Source organism: Dasypus novemcinctus, chromosome 1 (assembly GCF_030445035.2).
Source record: "Dasypus novemcinctus isolate mDasNov1 chromosome 1, mDasNov1.1.hap2, whole genome shotgun sequence".
NCBI lineage: Eukaryota > Metazoa > Chordata > Mammalia > Cingulata > Dasypodidae > Dasypus > Dasypus novemcinctus.
Genome location: NC_080673.1, coordinates 202,583,982 through 202,596,075, shown reverse-complemented (window position 1 = coordinate 202,596,075; position 12,094 = coordinate 202,583,982). Strand labels below are relative to the sequence as shown.

General features: G+C 58.8%; 1 protein-coding gene across 2 annotated transcripts in view; it reads right to left on the bottom strand.

Moving 5' to 3' along the window:
• The window catches only part of WFS1 (wolframin ER transmembrane glycoprotein), a 40,536-nt gene extending 32,452 nt beyond the window's left edge, over positions 1-8,084 (bottom strand). The window contains exon 1 of one of the 2 annotated variants that reach the window (XM_023587241.3): positions 7,272-8,084. The gene's annotated coding sequence lies outside the window, so the exon portion shown is untranslated. Of the gene's footprint in view, positions 1-6,003; positions 6,267-7,271 lie in introns of those variants that run through there. The other variant, XM_004453004.5, reaches the window with a different exon arrangement.
• Positions 8,085-12,094: the final 4,010 nt, after the last annotated feature.

Here is a 12,094-nt window from a genome sequence, read left to right as displayed (position 1 = left end):
GTCCACGCCACCGGTGTTAGGACAGGGTGCAGAACAGGATACTTTACGTCGGTAGCACTGGCAGAGGACTGACCAACAGACAGGGCACAGGGCACGTCTCGGGACCGTGGGAAGGGCTCGGCCAGTCAGTAAACACGGCCGCCCGGGCCTGGAAAAAACCACCCATGCACCCCGAGGGCAACCCGGAGTCACGGACTCGGGACGGGCCTGGGGCCCTGGATGGGCTTCAGGGGCCCACAGAGCCAGGACCTGGGCGCAGGGAAGGCCTGCCCGCAGGCGCCCCTTAGGGCTCGGTGCCCGCGGCCTGGTGCTCCCAGGCGGGCTCGACCCTCCCTCTGCAGCTCAGCGTCCCATCAGCAGGGGGCGGCTGTGAGTCCCAGAGGAGGCCAGAGGCCCAGAGCTGTGCCAGGCGCAGGACCATGGCCGCCTCCCATCACCCAGGTCCTGGCGAGCAGCCACGCCCAGGGGTGCTGGCGGCTATCTGCGGAGACGGTCACCGGGGCGGCCCCAGCTGTCTACCCCCGCCTGTCGCCGGGGGCCGGCCAGCCATTTCTGCCCACTCCCCGTGACAAACGCGCCCTCGAGGTCGGATCTGGGCCGGCCAAAGAACACTACAGATTTCAATCTGGCCGTCCCTCCCTCGGAGGGGCCTGAGCTCTTCCTTCATAGCCACCCCGGTTGGGTCACCGGCGCGGAGCTGCCCGGGAAACTGACTCAGCGCTCAGCTTCTGGGAACAAAAGCCGGGGGCAGCTCGGGTCGGTTCTGCTGGACGCCTCCCTGAAGCACACGGGCTGACCCCGGTGAGCAGGGCCGGCGGCAGGCGGGGGACGAGGCCATGACGGCCCCACACCCGCAGGGCACACGCCGCGGACGTTCACGAAGATACCGACGCTCCAGACCACGTGCGGCCGCGTCCCAGCTCACGGTCCCACTAGCTCCCCCGATGGCCCCTGAATCCAGTGCAATCTTGTCAGGACCAGGACAGCGTGCCTTCCAGGCACGGCCACCCGCCACCAGCACCCGGAGGGCGCCGGCCTGCTCTCGGCGTGAGGTGGGTGGGCCGGGGCCCCCCCAGCCAGGGGGGAGCTGCCACCACCATCCTGGCTCCAGAGCCGGGAGGCCGTCTACCCTCAGCTTGCACCCGTTCCCGACGAGAAAGTTCCACTCAGGAAAGGCCTCTAAGAAATGCCGTGGCAGGCCGAAGGCTGCCTCACGGACACGCTCCCCGTCCCCTGCGCCCCCGTGGCCGTGCGCCCACCTGAACGGGACCCCTCCAAGACGCTGCTGGTGGTCACCGCGCGGCCAAGCGGAAGAGCATGGCCCCCGGTGCTGATCAGAGACCTCGCGGGGACGGCCTGGAAGGACGTCAGGGAGCGAGAACGGACAGGCCGGCGCCGCGGGACGAGGCAGAGGGACGAGGCAGAAGGGCGAGGCTGGGGAGCCCAGGGGCACCCGGTCAGGCTGGCGCCAGCACGCCAGGCCCGGGGAGGAGGGGCGCTTTGGGGAGAGCTTGCTTGGGGACTTCTCCCCACACCAACGGCTTCCTGCCGCTCAGCCCACCCTCTGTGCCCGCTACGTGACAGTGGCGCTGAGCTGGGATTCAAACCCACACGGCCTGAGGCCAGAGCCCCTGGCTTTCCCGCCGGGAAGTCCAGGCCTCTGGAAGCCTGGGCCCCGCCTGCCCCTGCAACCTCCCCTCCCGCCTGGCCCTCCACTCTGCCCGCTCACTCCCCAAACCTGACTGCAGGTCAGCATCGGCCCGCACCCCCCGCCCCCCGTTCTGCTCCTGTAGCCTTCCTTCTAGAATGTCCGTCTATCCCTCCCACCCCTACAGCCTTCAGATCAATTCAAGGAGCTCCAGCTGCTCCTGCCGGGAGCTTCCCAGCCGCCTCTGCTCTGAAGCCTTGTCTTCCTCACCTGCACTCAGGTAAATACTCTGCGTTCAGAGTATCCTCAGTCGGAGCCCTCCCTCTAGAGGGTCTTAGAGGGGGTCTTGTACCCCCAAGAGGAGCTGGACTGGGGCACAGCACCAGCCCGGGACAAGAGGACAGCACTTTACAAGCAGAAGCAACACAGGGGGTGGATCCCAGGTCTGCTTTCCTGGGAGACAGCCTCACTGCGTCATGGTCTCCCCGCCTGTGAAGTGGGAATAGTACCCCCCACCCCACGCTGGGGTGCTGTGGGCATTCGGGACAAGATGGAGAAAGCAACGTGTGAACTACCAAGCAGTTAAAAATTCCAAGCTGTCACTCCCTGCTGCTGGACAAACATCTGACGGAAGGCGCGTCAGCACACAGGCTCGGGCTGGGCTGCGGGGCCACATACCGAGCACGTCCCATTCCAGCCCAAATGAAGAGTTTAAAGAAATTCTCTGGGCAGTCAGGACAGGTGCGTGGAGGAGGTTCATTTTCAGGTTCTGGGGGCCCGGCCTTTTCTGGGCCACAGGCCTGTAACTGCCAAACAAGCTGAGCAGCTCCTCTCCACAGCTGGGTCACACACCACGGCGCGGGGGCCCTTCCTTGGCGAGCCTTTCCCCCGTGACCTGGGACCCCCGAAGCCGGGCTGCCTCCCGCTCGCTGCAGGGCCCCTGCCGATGGACTCGCCTGGCAGCCATCGGGGCTTCATGTCCATTGCGGTTGGGGCTGCTGCGCCCCGGGGCAGGAGTGCTGGCAGGGAGCCAGCAGACGTGGCCTTGGGGTGGCCATCGGCAAGCGCCCCCCAGGTCTCAGAACCAGAGCACCATCACCCGCCTCCTCCAACCCTGCCACGAGTGGAGGGGTGGGACCCGGCGTCCCCGAGGCCGAGGTGGCAGCTGGGAACAGCCCCCGTGCAGGGTCCACAGATGCAGAAAGGCTGGCGTTCTTCTCCCGCGAGCTCGGAGGGGTATTTTTATCCCATCAAAACACAAAAGGCCAGCACCAGGGAGCTCAGCCGAGGGGCCACCACCAGGAGGGCTGGACGGCCTCACGTCCACTGAGACCCAGCGCCTGCGTGCGCTCTGCCAAGACGCTCACACCCTGGCCGCGGCCGGCCCCAGCTCCGTGCTCCCAGGAGGCATCCTGGCCCCCTGAGCCCACTCCTAGAAACGCGTCCGTGGGAAGCCTTCAAGCTGCTCGTGCACTGACCCCGGAACCCAGCCCAGGGCCAACCCGGGATGCCACGGGACTCACCCCGGGGTGTCGGTCACACGGCTAGTGCTCAGACTGTCCAGAACTGCGCCCGTCCACGTGTGGTGGCACTGCCCAGAGAGCAGTCAGCCGTGACCTTGTGCATGAAAACCCAAAGGCCAGGAAGATGGCTGCACTGTGCTGCTAAGCAAGACTTAAACCAGCCTGGGAGGCAATCCCGCATCTGTTTAGGATGAAGACAAAACACACCTACAGAAAAAGGTGGAAGACAATTCCCCCAGAGCATTAACAATGGTTTTCTCTGGGTGGGAAGGATGATGGGTGGTTTTGTTTTCATTCTCTCTTCTTCAAATGTCTTTCCTTAGTTTTCTATAATGACTGTGCAATGTTTTTGGAATTAAAAAACCTGTACTACTTAAAAACCCACCTGCAACTCAGCCCTGAGGAGGGGGCCCAGGGAGCAGGGCCCTGGGGAAGGCGGGGAGGGGTCTCGGGGGCTGGGCTGTCTGCTCCGGCCGGTCCCTCCTGGCCACGCGCCCTGGCACAGGGCTGGCTCCTCAAGACAAGGGCACAAAGCCCTTGGTGGCTCCCAGCTACCTATTTTTGCTCTAGAGGATTAAGGGCCAAACCAAGGAACATTCCAGCTTCTCCCACTGTGGCCAGTTCACGTGAACAAAGGGGGCCTCCAGCCGGGAATGCCGGGACCCTGATCCTGGACGGCCAGAGACAGCCCAGTGCTGTCCCCAGTGGCCCGGCCATCCTGCACACCTGGCGCCTGCCCCAGGTCTGGCCTAAGGACCCATCTTATGCCAAACACCGCCCGGGGCACCCTCACCACCAAGAGAACCATGCACGATGGCCGGCCAGCAGCTCAGTCTGGACGGGAGGGGCGGCACCTAGAGAGCCGCCCCCTCGTGCAGGGTGAAGGCAGAGCAGCAATCAGGGCTGTGCACAGGAGCCCCTCACCCGCCCCAGCAAAGGGGAAGGGTGGAGTCTGCAAGAGAGGCCCTGGCTACGCCTGCGTTGCCCTCCACCCTGGCGAGAGTGAGCCAGGCTGGGACAGGGCAGCGTCCTGGGCCTTCCAGCAGGGAGAGGTGCCCAGGAGAAAGGAGCAGAGGGAGCGAGCCAGCAGCACACCCAGGAAGTTCAAGGGGGCTGGGGGGTGAGTGCCTGTGGAGGACACAAGCCAGGAGAAGAGGCTGAGTGAGCCGCAGACAGGTCAGGGAGGCCCCGAGCGCCGGAGCCAGGAAGGCAGTGAGCCGAGAAGTGGCACCAAAGTGGCACCGTTCAAGAACTTTCCACGGGGGGGCTGTGTGGACACAGGAGTGGTCGGGGAGGAGGCTGGGGGTGTCCAGGGCTGCAGAGAGGAGACCGGACCAGGCAGGCTTCACAGAGGCTTCAGGGCAGACAGGCTCCGTCCCCGGCTCAATGCGGGGGGCAGCCGGGGATGGTGGGGGGCTGTGGTGGGTGACACCACTGGCCGCAGTGGGGACCGGGCAGGGGGTGCTGCGTGAAGCGTAAAGGTCCGCATCTCCTGTGACCTTCTCCGCACCACCGTGGGGGGGTGTTTGGTGTCACTCGCAGGGTCAGCCTATCTGGGGGTGCTGCTCCCCGTGACCAGCACCAGCCCAGGAGGTCCGTCCCGAGCCGGCCTGCGATGGGCAGAAGAGTCCAAGTGGGAAGGAGTGATTTCGTCTCCTTCCTAGTCTTTCCTGTACCCAGTAAAGTCCACACACCTGAGGTGCGGGAGAGGGCAAGGGAGCAAGAGAGAAAAACCTTGCACCATTATGAATCGTCTCTTGAAATCCGGGGTCCAACGTGAAGGGGCTCCAGAGGGGCTCAGCCCCTTTGAGATGGGCACAGGTGGGCGGCGAGCAGGGGCGCTTCCCGTTGGCAGCCCTGGGCTGCAGCTGCACACAGGGTGCCCCGGGCACGGCTCGGTGAGTGATGGGTGCAGGCAGGAGGAGCTGGGGACAAGCTGTAAAGCCCGGGCCAAATGCCAGGGGTCACGGTCCAAGGTGAGGAGGAGCAGGGCTGCGGGTTCACCCCCAGCTGGCGGGGTCCCAGGCAGGCCACCAAACCCAGGAGCCTCAGCTTCCTCCTGTGTGCGATGGGGACCGTAATTGCCACCCCCAACGCTACTGCGAGGGTTCAAGCCCGTGCTGAGGGGGAGGGGGTGGTGCTGGACAAACCTCAAGTCCCTGGAATCTCATCACATCAACCACAAAGAACGCGGCGGCAGAGAAGGCTCCAGAACACCCAGAGGGCCTGTGCGGGGCTCCCCAGGACCCTCCACTGTCCCAACCGAAGTGAGAGGGACAGGCAGAGCCCAGGGCTGCCCCTGCCCCGCCCTCGACGAGAGGGGTCCCCGGCGGGGAGTGGCTGCTGCCCAGCACCCGGGCGGGCTTGGGGGGCTCACGCTGGCGCAGGAGCTGCCCCGGCCGGGGGCCCGCACTGGGAGTTCGCACCCACCGCTCCGCAGCCCTGGACCGGGAAGGGCCGGGACGGGGCAGGTGGGCCGGGGGCGCCCGGATCGCTCGGCCTCCCCGGCCTCGGCCTGCCCACCCGCCACGGGGGCTGGCGGCGAGGCGGGGTCGGGAGCTCTGAAGGCCCTGGCGGGGGCCGCGGGACCCCGGACGCGGGCGGGGCGCGCACCCCGGGGAACCCCGACTCCGGCCGCGGAGAATCGTCTCGAGCTCGGAGGCGCGGGCGGGACCCCGACCTGCCAACTCTCGGGGACCAGCAGAGGCCGCGGGGACCAGCACGCCTGGACCGCACGTCCGTGCGGCCGGGAAACTGAGGCCCGAGGCGGGCGGCCCGTCCCGAGTCTCTGTCCAGGCCCTCGCGCACTCACCCCCGCCCCGAAGTACTCACTAGGCCAGCGAAGGGGCCGCCCTCGGCGCTGCGACGCCCTCGGGCCTCTGGGTCGGCCGCGAAGTTCTCGGGAGGAGCGCGAGGGACCAGAGCGGGGAGCGAAGCGGCGCGGGGCGAGCGACCCGGCAGGCTGCTGCCGGCGCCGGCTAGCGCGGCCCTGGGAGGCAGGGGGTGGGGCAAGGGGCGGGGCCTCCGCCGGCCCTCCAATCACGAAGCGGCCCGAGGGACGCGGCGCCGGCCCGGTCCGCCGAGCGGCCGGCGCCCCTGCCAATCAGGGCGCGCTTCCGCCAATTACGGTGCGCCTCGCCTGACTACCTCCGGCCCTCCTCCCACGCTGCCAGGTCGGTGGATGCCTGGGAAGGGGCCGGGTCTGCCCCGCCCACCGCGAAAGTTTCTGAGAGGACTCGGCCGGCCCCGCCCACGGGCCCGGCCCCGCCCACAGGCGTCCCGTCGCAGGGCGGGGCCTTTCGCCTTATGCTGTGGGTTCCTGGCGAGGCTGGGCTCCGTTTCCGTCCGCCACTGAGGCCTCAGGGGCCCCAACTTAAATTTCATTACATTTGCCAGTATAATTAACTTGTGCTCTTTTGAGACATCCTAATTCCAGCCTCGCCAGGGACAAGAGAGGGTTCCCCTAATGTAACAAAGCAGAGGTGGAAAAACTGCCTCCATGTAAATTTTGCATGGAGCCAAGCCCTGCTTTAAATGCACATCAAATGCAATGTAGCAAGCTTTTCACAAAGGTGTGTGTGGGCCCTCTTATCAATAACGGTAGCGGATGTGGCTCAAGCAGTTGAGCGCCTGCTTCCCACATGGGAAGTCCCCGTTCCGTTCCTGGTGCCTCCTAAGAAAAACAAAGACGAAGGAGCAAACAAAGGAGAAAACCAACTCCGGGGACAGGTGTGGCTCAGTGGTTGAGCGCCTTCCCACTTAGGAGGTCCCGGGTTCATTTCCCCCCTGCCCCCCTTTTTGAGCCTTTTTGAGTCTCCCTTACCTCAAAAAAAAAAAATTATATATACCTCACCGTGGAGTGATGCAAGGAACAGGGGCTTTGGGAGACCCTCTTATTCCGAGCTCTGGGGGTCTAAGAGGTGTGGTTTGGAGGTGCAGCAGCCTTCAACTTGAGGCCAGCCTTTGAGAATGTGAGGCCCTGCCGGCGGCCCCCAGCTCCCTAGACTGTCTGCTCTGTGGCCAGTCCTCACGCAAACCTGAGATGCCTGTCCTGGGTTACCGTTGTGGAAACTGAGACTGAGAGCCCGTAAGCAACTTACCAGCAATTGGGCTGCCAGCGTGTTGGGAGAAGAGATTCTGGAAAGTTCTTGCAGATGAGCTCCATCCACTGACAACTCTGCCTCAGGACTTGGCTCAAAGTTCACCATTCACATTTGGTCCCCAGCTGTCCCCCTCCAGCCCCCAATCTTCTCATCTACCCCCTGAGAAGCTCACGAAGGAAGGAAGCCATCATCGAGCTGCACCCAGGCTCGGCTTTTGGGGGCATCCACGTGGCAGGTCAACTCAGAACTCCATCAAGGGGAGAGCAGACTAGCCGACTGCATAAGGTGGAGTAGACGCCTTGAAAGATAGAGGCAGAGCACGTGAAAATCATCAAGAAAAAAGACCCTGAAGAACAGTCCCAAGAGGGTGACACCCACAGATAAGAGTGCCAAGAAGAGCCAGGGGGAAACAGAGAAAATGTCCCTGGGCTGAGGCCCTGCTGTGAAATCCCAAACTCCAAGGACAAGATTCTTCAGAATTCCAGAAAGAATGGGTCACTTCCAAAGGACGGAGTTTCAGAATGGCCCCAGGTTCCTAGAAGAGTCTAGAACAAAGTGTATAGGCGCTGAGCATGTGATTCCAGATTCCTTTCCCTGACTCTGCTGGAATGCATCTGTCAAACCAAAAGATAAACATGTCCGGTGTGGCAAGACTGAGCGAGGGGCCCAGCAATGTTATCTTTCACAGGAAAACACTCCAGGAAGTGCCCGTCCCTCCAATATAGTTCACTCCCAGCAGAGATGTCAAGCTAGGGCATGACAGCCGGCAGAGTATGTGGTCAAATCCAAACAAGCCTGGGAATTTGCCCAGTCATTGTTAAGCAAGGATTCTTGAAACACAAGCCACATACTAAAGGGAAAACTGTGTTAGCCTGGAATTTAAAAAACAGTACCTGTCTTAGCAAACCCAGGAGGTGAGGGAGCAGGGAGTGGAGTGCATCCAGACCATTCTAAGGTCACATCCCATCTGGGAGAGAAAGAGGGGAGAGGGTCTGATTTTGTGGGAGGGGAGAGTTGGAAAGTAAAACTTCATGTTGGGGGATATTGTGACCATTTACTCTTAATGCTTAACAAGGAGATACTGGTTTGATGATGACTATCAGGGATCGGAAAGCAGCAACTGGTAGAGAGGATGCGGAGAAGAACTTCTGAATTAATGGACAAAAGTTGGGGCGGTGGTGGGTGGATGTGGAGAGAAGGATTTGGGAAGCAAAACTAAGGAAGGAGGAAAAAAGGAAATAACAGCAGTAACAAAGCTTAGTAAGATTAAACAGGAAATGAAAGAAAAGAAATAAACATGAACATCGGCTTTCATAATAAATGCAGATGGGCTGAATTTTCCCTCAAAATCCTGGAAGATTGGGGTAAAAAATAAAATCAAGGTAGATGCTATTTACAAGGAACATACAAAAAGTGGTGACAAATAAAGCTTCACCGTGGGCAACATTTGCCACTTGAAATTGAAAAAAAATTACAAGAACGGCAAATTACTAATGGATAAAGAGGAATTTAAAGCAGAAAAGCATTCAAAAGAACAAAGAATGGTATTATGTAACAGTGCATGGTACAATCCACAAAGATTCAGTAGTCATAAATCTCAAGCACATAAAAAAGAGGCAGCCCAACACTTGAAGCAATAACTGCTAGAAATTCTAGAACTTATTGAAACAGCGCTGGTCGGAGAAAGATCTAGTTGTTCAATGCCATCTCCTCTAGCAGGCCTGAACTCACTACCCCAGAGAGCCAAGCCCTGGATTTGCTGTTGAGGATTGAATAAGTGAATGAGTGAATGAATGAGTCACCTGGCACACGGACCTCATAAAAGCCCCTTCCTACCTGCAGGACGTTGTCCCAGCTCGTTATTGTGACATCCAGATATGCTTCTCCCACCTTCAATCCACCTATCCCACCTGCAGTCCCCTGGTTTCTTCCACTGTGTTCAGATTCTGCCTACCCATATTTAAAGCTGACTTCCATTTACTCAACCAAAGTTTATTGAGTTCCCACCAGTTCCAGGCACTGGCTGTGCTAAGCATCCAAAGAAAAATGAAGGTGGCCTGGTGAGTTACCTTCTCCTGGAGAACAGCGTTGGGGGGCTTTCCCAGACCATTGGTGCAGTAGGCTAGTTAACAGCCCCCAAAGATCTTAGGCCTTGATTTCAGGAGTCTAAATGTGACCTTATTTGAGAAAAGGGTCTTTGCAGGTGTGATTAAGTAAAGACTCTAGAGATGGAGATTACCCTGGATTATCTGTGTGGGCCCCAAATGCCGTCACAAGTGTCCTTTGAAGAGGAAGGTAAAGGGGGATTTGACCCCTGTAGAGGAGAAGGCGATATGGAAAGACGGAGCAGAGAGAGACTGGCAGATGCCGGCCTTGAAGATGGGAGTGACGTGGCCACAAGCCAAGGAATGCCAGGAGGCACCAGGAGCTGGAATTGGCATGGGACGGGTTCTCCCTGCTGTGACCCAGGAACACCACTTGCCCACTTCTGACCTCCAGAACTGTGAGAGAATACATTTTTGTTGTTTTTATTTTTTTTTTTTTAATTTTTTTATTTTTTATTGACTTTGTAATAATATTACATTAAAAATATATATGTGAGGTCCCATTCAACCCCACCCCCCCACCCCCCCTCTCCCCCCCCCCCCCAACAACACTCGTTCCCATCATCATGACACATCCATTGGATTTGGTAAGTACATCTTTGGGCACCTCTGCACCTCATATACATTGGTTCACATCATGGCCCATACTCTCCTCTATTCCATCATGTAGGCCCTGTGAGGATTTACAATGTCCGGTGATTACCTCTGAAGCACCATCCAGGGCAGCTCCATGTCCCGAAGACGCCTCCACCTCTCATCTCTTCCTGCCTTTCCCCATACCCTTTGTCCATTATGTCCACTTTTCCCAATCCAATGCCACCTCTTCTATGTGGACACTGGATTGGTTGTGTCCATTGCACCTTTATGTCAAGAGGAGGCCATTTTTGTTGTTTTAATTCCTTACAGCAGCTGTCGGACACTCATACAGTCAGGAGTGCTGTGTCGGGTCTACAGTCCTATTTTTACCTGGGGCCTACCTGGCGTCCTGCCGATGAGCTTGGAGGACCGGGACATTCCAGCCCTTGGTGTTCTAGTCTGCTGGGCTGCCGAAAACAATATACCAGAAATGGGTCAGCTTTTACAATGGGGATTTATTTGCTTGCAAGCATGCAGTTCTGAGGCTGTGAAATGTCCAAATCACAGGTTCATCAAGAAAATACCTTCCTCCTGAAGACTGGCTGCTGGCAATCCTGGACTCCCCTGTCTGATGGCAAGGTGCATGGTGGCATTTGCTGGTCTCTCCCTTCTCTTCCAGGTTTTATTCCTTCCAGCTTCTTGCTTCCAGGCTTTCTCTCTGAATTTCATTCTCTTATAAAGGACTCCAGTAAGAGGATTTAGACCCACCCTGGGTCATGGCTTACTGAAGGAACCTCATCAAAAGGCCCTACTTACAACAGGTTCCCACCACAGGAATGGGTGAGCTTTAAGAACATGATGTTCTGGGGTCCATAGAGCTTCACATCCCACCGACTTAGAAGCGGCCAAGGCCAGGTGGCATGGTTTCCAGCATGTCGGCCGGATGGGGCCTTGATGATGCCTTGATTTGGACATTTTTCTCAGCCTCGGAGCTGTAAGTTTGTAAGCTAATAAATTCCCATTGTAAGAGCCAGCCCCTTTCTGATGTCCTGCTTTGTGGGCCAAGCACATTAGAACAGAGGGAAGGGTCCAGCTTCCAGAGGCCTCCCACTTCTCTTCTCCCACCTGGTCCTCCTAGAGCCATGTGGCCAGGCTGGCCCTGCTCCCATGGAACCCACCAGGAGAGGGAGTGACCTTAGCCTCTGGGGTTCTGCTCCCTCTACCTCCCGCACCCTCTGGCCAGCGGCGCCCCCTCCCTCCTCCACTTTCCCTTTATAAACCTGAGCTCCCCGCCCACTCTGCAGTCTCCTTGGAGTCCCAGCGGAAGTGGCTGAAGCGCTGACCAGAGGGCTTGCTGCTGGTCCCAGGGCCCTGAGTCACCAGGCCTGGGGGCTCCATCAGGGCCCCACCCGCACGCCTGCCAACACCGCCCACCCGCACGCACGCACTCGCTCAAACCTGCAGGCTGCGGGCGGCTCTGGGCCCCCCGTGTGTCTGAGTCGTGATTTACTCATCTCTGCAGGCACCGTGACTGCCACTTGACAGTCTTGCCAGTGAGTCACCAAGTGCATGGGGAGTTTCATTTGGGAAGAGAGAGCACCCGCCAAGCTCGGGCAGAGCACAGCTTCCCCACACAGGGGAGAAGCACTGCTCCACGAGCCCCCGGGCCTGCCCCTAACTCACTGAGCCGTGCCACCAAGCCCCCGGCCCCCCACCTCCTGCAAAATGGAGCCAGCCAGCCTCTCTGGGACAAAAGCATGGGGCCTGCACAGCTGACATCCTGCTTAATGGTGAAAGACTGACAGCTGTCCCTCTAAGATCAGGAACACGGCAAGGATGCCACAGTCACCACTGTTGCAATGGTTTCTTCGACTTTATACCCAAAGCACAAGCAACAAAAGACAAAAATAGATAAATGATGGGACCTCATCAAAATAAAAAACGTTTGTACCTCAAAGGATTTTATCATGAAAGAAAAATGACAGCCTACACAATGGGAGAAAATATTTGTCACGATATGCCTGAAAAAGGTTTAATATCTGGAACATAAAGAAACGTTCAACTTAACGACAAAAAGACAAACAACCCAATTTAAAATGGGCAAAAGACTTGAACAGACATCTCTCCAAAAAATGTATA